At 42.1% G+C, this 10,838-nt stretch overlaps 1 long non-coding RNA gene across 1 annotated transcript; it reads left to right on the forward strand.

The window, feature by feature from the left end:
- Nucleotides 1-217: 217 nt before the first annotated feature.
- LOC140215345 (uncharacterized) lies at nt 218-8,942 on the forward strand. Its single transcript, XR_011892297.1, has 3 exons — nt 218-351; nt 7,913-7,986; nt 8,821-8,942. It is a non-coding gene; the product is annotated as an uncharacterized lncRNA (long non-coding RNA).
- Nucleotides 8,943-10,838: the final 1,896 nt, after the last annotated feature.

Consider the following 10,838-nt stretch of genomic DNA (forward strand, 5'->3'; position numbering starts at 1 on the left):
GTAATCCCTGTGTCTCTGCTAGCATTCAAAAATGTGTATTTTAGCATCAACCTAGTGGCGCACTCTATCGTCTCGTTTTTTCCGTATACGCGGTGTCAATTTACTCTAAATCCCGTAATGCCATACGCTTCATTTGCTTCCGTTCGTTTAGGGCATTGGATGCGCGTGCGCAGAATTTCGACATCGAGTATTCTTGAATACACGCCAGTTCGTTGCCATCGAAACATCAGGCATGGCTGAAGAATGGAGCTACGAATACACGCCTCCTGCGTTTAGCTTCACGGACGAAGCAAGACCAAGTGCACGCTGTGACAACACCCAGGGCGCTTCGTCTTTGGACGCCTGCCCAACGTGAGTTTCACCGGTTGCCAATTTTTCATTGAATACTGTGACCTCTAGACATACGCCAGGTAATAGGCTTGTACATCTGTACACTTGACCCGCCTATATCGGGTCTTTGTTGACGGCCAACTTGAGGTATTGAATCGGGGACATCTAGACGCTTCTATGAACGGGCGATGCGGAAATGTTGTCATGTACAGCGCCACGTCCACTGTTTAGCGTTCGGGATAAAACTTATCACAACGCAAAACGAATTTATTTAACGAAGGAAATAGTTTTAGCTTCTGTATGATTATTGCGCTCCACACCCACCACGGGGTGTTGTAACTCGAAGTCCCGGGTACAATTCCGGACGTGACCACCATATTTCGATGAAAGCGCACTGTAAGAAAACTCGTGCTTACCAGAACTTACGTGCTCATTACACAAGCCCCGGTGGTAAAAGTCTAAATGCAGTTTCCACTGTGGCATGCGTTTTATCAGGTCCTGGATCTGGTGCGAAAAACGTAAGAATTGATTAGTTTTACGCGCACTGCCTCATTTTACTTGCCGAATTGGTGAGTAATATCGTGAGCAGTATGAGCGGGAAGACTCGAACGGGTGGCAAATGGCCTCGAAACCGAGATACGCGGATGGCGCTGTCGAAAACAGTGGGGAGAGGGGGACGCTCTTCGCGCTAACTGTTAGCAGTCCCACTACACCTGCGTATTTTTTTTTGCGAAAACGGTAGCAGACGGCATTTTACCGGCTGCCGACAGCCGTTAAGAAGGTAATGTGTCGCAATGACTTACAGCTGGTCATTGTTTTCTTGCATGTTTTGTTTATATTATAGAGCGCAGCTCATAGGCGCGCGTTCCTGCATTAGCGTAAGGTATTTTCAGATATACCCCCTAGGACTTGATGCATATCTTCTGGAGCGCATAGTGTTACGCGTTACGGGCAGACATGCAGGTTTGCCAGGGAAGTAGAATGCTTACGCGTCAGAACAGCGGTGCTATTGGCCACGCTTCGGTGCACAATGTTATCAGTAACCACAATATCAAACAGCGTTATCAATGTGCGCTGGCGATGTGTGAAGTTCTGCACTTTGTATAAAGAGATGCACGGTGGGAGTGCCAACAGTTACTAGAACAGCCTCCTCGTTTCCACTATCTGGCGGCTGCCGCCGCGTTTCGCTCATAGCAGGGTTCGAGGCTATCTGACACGCGCTCTTCTGTTCCCGCTCGTATTGCCCACGCTAGTACTTTCTGGGCGACACGCAGAAGTGCACAAAAATACCGTAATCTAATTGAATACCGTAAATAAAGCGTGACCGTGTAGGTAGTTTTCACAAAACACTTTGTTTTTGGAGAATCGGAGCGCGGTGGAGGAAAAAGTTGTTTTAAAAGGATTGCTTGTCGGTTTGCCTGTGTTGCCTAAGGGCAATCAATGCGTATTAAAGCGAATACGCGCTGTGGCACAAGCGGATCCCTGTGCCGCTCGGAGTAATTTTGTCGATGAGGTCACTTCTGGTTCTTTTTTTACGGTTATTTTGAAGCTGAAATTTAGCTGACAGTGCTAGAAATCGTTTTTAATAGAGGAAAGTTGGGCGACTGTATACAACAGCAATAAAGAAGTGTAAAGACATGGTATGCTACGGTACCTTTGGCCATTTGTGAACAATCGAAGTAGCAAGTTGTCTTTAAAGTAAGCTCATGCTGAGCATTGCATCTTTCATAGGGCATTTTTGAGGTGATAACCCTAGACTTCTGTTTCATCATAACTTTGTGATTGTCCTTCGCATCGCTGCCATATTGCTGCCGCTAATCAAGACAAAAAAAGAATGGTGATTCAAATAGAATTATGGCACTTGAAATCAAGACGTATGGTGGGAGGCAAACCCACGACCTTTGGCATTAATTAGGGCGAAGTTGATGAAGGCACAAATGATTAAGGTAGCTTCAGTTGGGCGCTCGATCCCACGATCTTTAGTGGAAAAGAAATAATAAGTAACAATGCATTCAAATGAGATTGTCGAGTAATTCGATGGATGTCTCTTGAGCGCGCAGACTTTCGCCTTCACCCTCTTTGGCGTACGCTAAAGTGAGTGTCGTTTCTTTTTTCATGCTGTTCTCACAATAAACTTTCCCCTTCGAGAAATTTATGGATAGGCAGCTACGGGAGGCATTGGAGACGCAAACTTAGCATCGGTTGCCGAGACATAGTTATGAACTCCATATTCGTTGTTCCTGAATTCATTCGAATTTCATTCGAACTGAATATATTGGAGTGTGGAAACAACTCTGATAAAAAATGGAAAATAGTGTATTCTTTACTAAATAGAAACAACCAGGAAACCGTAACAAGAATAAACCACTGTGAGAATGAATATTCAAACCCTCGTGACATAGCAGATGTCTTCAGTCACATCTTTTTCTGGAACTTCGCTTCAGACAAGTTTTGATTATCAAAAGACACACCTCCCGCAATCTTTTTACATGTTTCCTAGTACTCCCAATGAAGTCATCTCTGTAATAATCTAAAAGCCACAAGTGCCGGTCTTGACGATATTAGGCCATGCCATATGAAATGAATCGCTTGTCGAATATCTCATATTCTGGCGGATGTTATTAATTTAATATTTAAAACAGGGACGCTTTCTTGTGAACTAAAGCGTGCGGAAGTTACTCCACTATATAGAAGGGGAGATCGTTCATTATTAACAAACTACCGACCCATCTATGGGCTGCCATTCTTCAGTATTATAATTGAAAAACTCACTGAGAAACGCCTAACAAATTATCTAACAAATTCGATATTCTTACGCGTTATCAGTTCGGTTTTTGCACAGGATATTCGACAGATCTCGCTCTAATATTTCTCACATATTATCTAAAGAAAGCTATTGATGATGGTTTGATGGATTGTTGGTGATGAATTGTTGACCCAACTAAAGTCTTTGCCACTATCAATCGCCAGATACTCTTCCTAAAATTCGAAGCAATGGGAATATCTGGTCCGGCCTTGCTATTAAACCGTAGTTACCTCCATAATATGAACCAAGTGGTCAGTGTTTCTGGGGCTTGCTAAAAGCAAGTAATTACTAATATAGAGGTACCCCAAGGGTCCATTCTGGGCCCACTTTTGTTTTTCATTTATAAGGATCTACCAAATTTCACTACGCACGCTAATTGTTTGCTGTATGCAGACGATACTACAATATGTAACTCGGATAAAAGCATGAACTGCCTAGCAGATAAATTTAATGCGGAGCTTCTCAACATATTACACTGGCGTAAATTAAACAGATTACAATTTAATCCCGCAAAAGCTAAGTTCATTCTCTTTACTTCACATCAACGGTCATTAGTTCCTGTTTGTTCCATCTGCATGCCACAGTACTCGATCCAGGCTTGTGATGACTGCATGTATTTGGACGTTTATATCATGCTTATTAATCATATATGAGACTGTTTAAACAAGCCCATTTGCTGCTCAATTTGTTCATGTTTGCATATGTTAACTGATTTAATTCCTGTTCTACTGTTATTGTACTTGCTGCCTTTCTAATTTGTTTTTATAGTTGTATTTATTAATGTCGCTGCATTAACTAAGTTTACTTTTCCTTTAGTATATATCATGGACAGGAGGTCCCAATTCAGTCTCCGACTCCGGCACCTCCTCCTGTATGTTAAATGTTGTAATAACTTCGTATTTAGCAATATTTTATTTTGATTCTGATTCTGAAGTCATATTTTCGTTCTAAATTCTTCAAACTAACACTTGGCTAAGAGACAGACATCTGTTAAAACTGTTCTATATATAGGTCAGGTCATTTAATTCCATAACTTAAAATATTACTTAAAATTCGATCTATTCCTCATAGCACCGGGATCCATAGGTCAATGCAATTAGCGTGCAAACGCTACACTCACCATGGCGATGCCGAATCACAACAGACGGGTACAAACAGGAAATTTTTCTTATATAGGCACTGGTTCCCATCATAAATGCAGAAACGATGTTCAGTGCAATTTTATATTTAAACAAAAAAATGTTCCGTGGAGCAAAACCTTTTATTCCTAAATTACTGTTACTATTCTGTCCCCGTGGCAAGTGGAGCACGCATTACATATAGCAAACTACATAAGGAGGCATGATTTTTATTTATTTATTTATTTACTTCAAGTATGCAGCGCCCTAAGGCATTATTACAGGGGGAAATACAGTGTACATGAGCTCGACAAAATAGAGAACTGATGAACCAAAAATAACACAGCAACAGAAAAGTTCACGCCGCTATAAATTCAACAGAAATGGTGTGAATGATGCTTCAGTGCGACAACCAGTAATTTCCTACAGTAGCTGATTCGACTGTGATATTGTGTGTGGAAAAAACGAATGCTTGAAGACGTTTGTTAAACGTGAGTTTCTTTATCTATTTTGACCATACCGAAATAAAATTAAAAAAAAAAAACATTTCTTCTCTGATGTTCTGTTTGCGTGTGCTTTATGATTCCCACCCCAAGTTATCCTTAAGTGCAGTAATACTAGAAGTAAAGTCGTAGTACTTGCAGACAAATCAGGCTGCGCAGTTTTGTACATGCTCATGCATATAGAGTTTTGGTTTGCGGGTCCCAGGCCATACAGGCATACTCTAGTATGGGTCTTACGTTCGAAAAGTAAAGTAGTTCTTTAATTTTGGGAGGAGCTCACCGAAAGTTGCGTGTAACAAAATTTAGGATTTTGCAGGCATTCACTTTAAGATACTTGACGTGGTTAGTCTAAGTTAAATTCGATGAGAAATAAACACCAAGATACTTATACTAAGTTACTCGCGATAGCTGGACGTTGTCTAATGTATTATGAAACAGATATGGACTTTGTTTACGTGTAAAGGAGAAATATTGACAATTACAGGGGTTCAGACATCTTCCACCTAACACACCACAGTCCAAATTGAGTTGCAAGTACTCGTAGTCAGTGGCAGACCTAATGCATTGATAAATCACACAATTATCTGCATACAGACGCAATTTACATGACACAACCTGAGCAATGTCATTGATGTAGACCAAAAGCAGCAATGACCCCAAAACGGATCAGTGTGGTACTCCTGAAGTATGAGCAATACAATCAGATTGTGAGCCATTAATTAGAACGCGTTGCATGCGTTATTGCAGATAACATTTAATCCAATCAAGCTATGAAGGAGAGATACCGAGGGATGATAGCTTATGCAACAGCAAAACATGGGCAACAGAATCAAATGCCTTTCTAAAATCCAGAAATATACAGTCCGTCTGTACACCGAGATCGAATGAATGAAGAAGATCGTGGCTGAATTCTGGCATCTGTGTCGAACAAGAACGACTAGACCTAAAACCATGCTGATATTCGCTAAGAAATTATCTTATCAATGTTTTATTATGACACTGTATACTATGTCCTCCAGTGTTTTACTACACATACTCGTTAGAGAAGTATGCTCAAGTAAAACTCTTGCTTGGGCTAGTTGGTTCATGCTTGAAGTAGTAAAGGCAAAGCGCAGAAGACCAGGACTCAGGAAGAACACAAAAGACAGGACAGGCGCTGGTCCTGTCGTTTGTGTTCTTCTTCCTGAGTCCTGGTCTTCTGCGCCTTGCCTTTACTACTTCGTTAGAGAAATTGGCCTGTAGTTCGAGACAAAATTTTTGGGCCACTTTTATTGATTGGTACCACGTTTGCATTTTCCACTCCTTAGGTAAATAAGAAGCATTTAATGATTTCTCAAAAAATGATCAGATAGTGCGTGATTATGTCAGAACAAGCCTTTAACACATAAGAAGGTATAGCAGCAGGACCACTTGCAGAAGAAGCATTTAAATTGTCAAGTAACTTAAGTATACCACCATGTGTCACGACCAGTTCCGGCATAGGTTCGAACATATTGTCGGGAATACGCGGTAATTCATTATGACAGGGAGTTGTGAACGATGACTCGCAATAAAGATTGAAGCAAGAAGCTTTATTGAAGTCATCAGTAAGAAGTACACTACCGCTTTTTAAGATGGGATGCCAACTGATTATTTGCCAATTGTTTTTAAACACTTCCACATTTCTTACAGGTTATTTTTTAACTTTGGGCCCAATGATATGAAGTATTTTTCCTTTGCAACGTTGTTTTTTACTTTTATATCTTTTCCAAGGTGGTTTTTAGCATTACAAATGCAGAAGGGTTACGCTGCTATTTATAAGCATTCAGAAGACGATGTCTCTTATTAATCAATTGCTTGCCCACCGGAGTAACCCAGCGTTTATCACTACGTTTTTTTGCAGACAAATGTTTACATAGAACATGTGTATCAACTAACTGGTTTAGTGTTGAGGAAAATGTATCCCATAGGGTATTGCAATCTGCGGACTGAGCTAAGTGACTGAATTCCTGTAGGAATAAGCCAAGATTATTAGATCATGAAACGTAATTGCCTTTCCAAAGAAATATACCTTCCTTGGGTGATCATGTGTACATGAGAAAGGGACGATTTGAACATGCGCCACAATGCAGTCACGGTCACTAATACCGGGAATTACGGCGTTCTCAGACACAAGCAATGGTTGGTTTGAAAAAAGCACATCTAAGACAGAATAGCTATTTGGACCCCACCTAGTAGGTTGAGTAACAAAATTGATAAATATCATTGGTAACTATTGCCTCGCGGAATGATAGACAGAGCGGAAGAATTAACAAGTACAGGCTTATTGTGAAACAACCTCACGTCAGGCATATTGAAATCGCCGCCAATAATATAGTCATTATTTATTGCAGGAAGGAACTCGGAGAGGGTTGTGTTGGGTCTCAGGCGATGTTGAAACGGAGGAACGCTAAAACAGCCAGCTGTCATCAGCTGCCCAGTTTGAAATCGGATATTTCACCAAACAGACTCGCGACACTCAGTCGGGATTAACACGGGAGACGATTGCAAGCACGAGTCAACAAGTAGAAAGACTCTACCGCTGTGCGCATTGCGATCGGAACGGTGGACGTGAAAAGATTCGTCGAGCCAAGACTCCGTCCCTATAATAATGTGAGGTTTGACTGAAAAGTTCAGAGTAGCAAATTCATCAGTTTCGTTTTTTACGCTTCTGCAGTTCACGACTAAAAAGGTAAGCTCTGAAATTGGATGACCGGCTCACATTGCTTTGAGGACTGATTGTTGGGGCACCGCCCCTTCTGCTACTTTTTCAATTCAACAACAATATCTTGAGTACCATCATATACGTAGCACATCTGATCAGTGAGTAGCTTATCGTATCGAAGTTTGAAAGCAATGATACCCGTTTTAAGAATTCTATCAGTTATGCTAACATTGTTCATGCCAGTCAAAGTAGGTACCATTTCGACTATGGTGAATAGGAGCCCTCTTGTTTCCCCGTGTTGAGTTCGAGCTATGCCGGCAATCAGTGTGCCATTAGTGTGCATGAAACTATGAAATTAGCGTGTTTACAAAGCAGTACTTCGCTTTTTCTGAACGTTCTTTTATTAAACAATAATTTCAACCTTCCTGTCACAACTGTAAGTGTCTAACACAAATTCCTTTATTATTTGCAGCAGTTTTGACCATGCCTGGCATTACCAGTGGAACACTCAGCACAGGCCAATAACCGATGGAGCTTGCAACGACAGTACGTAGGCGATGGTCACTTGCCTTTTTTTGCGATTGGGAAGCCGCGTTTAATAAAATTTTCTGTGGTTTCCGAGGCTGTAGACTGTACCGTGTGTGTATTAATGCGATAAGCATTATCACATATTGCAATACAAAGTATCCATATTATACAAACACACATTATACATATTGAAATATAAGCTTTGTTGTTTTAATGCTAATTGCACTAACGTCGATGGTCATCCGGAGAAGAATTCAGCCGTATTCTTTGGCCTTTTCAAACGCTCGCGCTTTACGTCTCCGAAAGACAAGTACGTCGTTGGATGACGCATGCATGTATCATAGGAGGTGAATATATTCTGGGCATGCTTCCAACAAAAATTTATAATCCCTTGGTTGAAATGCCTCCTCTCAAATTTTCTTTGCCCAATACCGCACCGTGTTATGTCGACTGCTCGAAATAGTTGAGCAAAAAGCAAGAATGTAATCACGTATCTAATGCGCTTATTACTGGCTAATCTAGCCAGATATATTGGGTCAAGGGTTCCACGAAGAAGAAACCGACATATTGTGTTCCGTCCGTGGTGTGATAGAGCTTACTAATCTTCTGATGAAATCAATCTCGCGCCATCTTGATCGCGCTCGGCTCCCTCAATGCCGCGAAGTTCTTGCGTGCATTTAAGACCGAGTTTCAGAAATCAAAAGCACCGCGTGCGGAGCACTGCAATAGGGTTGCAGTACCACTAAATTCTACTCGCCTTGACCCATCTATCAGAAAGAAATATTCATTTAATATGAATTGCCCTTGCACAGCGGCGAATGAACACCTTTGCTGTACTTTCATGTCGTACAGGTGCCACTGAATATGCAAGCACTAGTTCCCTGTTTCTGACCTCCAGCAGCAATATCCATCATGAAAGGCCCAGCACAAGCCGCGCTGGCATAGAGGAATTAACAGCCTTATTAGAAGACGGTGCCACGTGAGACCAAATTTTTATTTACGAATCAGTACTTAGCTTTTTCCAAACTCCGTTTTAACAAACAATAATTTCAAGTGTCTTGCCATAGCTGCAAGTGTCCAACACCAATAGCTATATTATTTCCAGGATTTCTGAGCCCGCTTGGTGTTACCAATGGAGCACGCAGGACAGGCCAATAACCGACTGGACTTACAACGTCGAGGGTAGGTAGGCGATGGTCACTCGACTTTACCAAAAACATGGGAGATAGCCCCAACGTGTTCTGTGGAAGCGGTGCACTTAGAAATATGCGTCCCCTTTCCCTCACCCTCACTGTGGCTTAGAAAACCGGGTTCTCGTCTGGTTGACCACTCTGCCTTTCCTGTCTTTGCTCTCGCTCGGTCTGTGCTGATGGGAATACATGCAAATCCATACAAAGTCTATGCAGCTCAACTTTTTTTAAAGAATTTCTCCTCACATCAGCGAATTGTGAACGCACGCTGCTAGGCCGTCGCGTCAGAAGCCGAGACTCTACGTTCCATGATATAATCAATTCACTCGTAATGGGAATCGTCGATTGACGATTGGTCTACAATTTTGTTTAGCAAGCAGAATCTCAGTGGGCCCGTTACTCTACTACCATGACACCTTATGCCTTGAACCGACCGAACTTAGTAGAGGAAGAAAACATTTTTACAACATTGCAGTGCAATTCGCAATACAATGTGCAATTATGGCGGCGTTTAAGATGTCTGTACGGGATGGTCGTAACGGTGTTAGGCTTACGGCACAGTGTGAGAATTGTTCATCTACAGCATGTTAGAGCAACGAATACATCCCGCTGCGGCCGAATGCAGAAGTTAGAGACTACAATTTGGGGCAGCCCAAATCAATTTATACTGATTTTATTTTATTTTACGCCAAGGAAGCCAAGCAACAACTGCCGCGTAAACATTACAAATTTAATGAAAACGTAACTAAAGACAAAATTATTTGCTAGTTCTTTCGCTTTGTGGCCCCAAATCTTTACCAAGTATCCCCACCATATGCTGCCGAACGTTTAACGAGCTTTAATCGTATTGATAGATTAAGAATCGCCCTACCCAACGATTTCCATTTAGTGTGGCACCAGCTAAAAATTATACCCCTGTGTTAACACGAAAGTCAACACCTGGCTGAAACAACGGCCTTCCAAACTAAATGCACTTTTCTGCGATTAGCATTCTATGGATACCTCAAGCATTTTTCGTTCTGCCGGTACTTGTGCAACCTCTTTCATAACACTGACTGATGCACGCTGAGAGTTTAACGGTGTGAGTAGCAAAAGTGAGTATGCTGGACTTCAAAAATGCACTCCTTAAATTACGCCCATATCCAGCTTTAGTGGACACGTACCAACTAGCGCCCCAAGCGGCCCCGGCACGAAGCTAGCGCGTTTTCAATGGAACGAGCGGGTTTTTCGCGAATAACAAAAGCTGCAGGTCGATTATCGAAAAACGCAGGCGACAGACGTGTTCTGGAAGACAATCCACACGATCCAAATGCAGTGATCACGCTATGGCACGTAAGAAGTTTGTTCCCACAGCGGTTAAAGGTTTAGCAATGGAAGCCTATGGAAACGACGAAAATTTGTACTCGATTTTCGAGGCACCAACGGTGCCTGTAATTACCCTCTAAGTCTATCGTAATACGCAGTGCAGCGTATGTAGTCCGGAGACTTAGCTTTCAATTGATGCCTATCTCGACTCTCCACACATGGCGCAACACTGTTCCCAAAAGCGTTTTTTGTAACACTGTCATGAAAATTCACGTGGTATCTATAAAAACATGAGCGTACCACTGGGCGAAGCCTCGGAAGCCGTGGCCGAGTGGTAGAATCGCGCGCACCTTTTGTATCCCGTCGCGGCTGCCG

Source organism: Dermacentor andersoni, chromosome 1 (genome assembly GCF_023375885.2).
Source record: "Dermacentor andersoni chromosome 1, qqDerAnde1_hic_scaffold, whole genome shotgun sequence".
NCBI classification, from domain to species: domain Eukaryota; kingdom Metazoa; phylum Arthropoda; class Arachnida; order Ixodida; family Ixodidae; genus Dermacentor; species Dermacentor andersoni.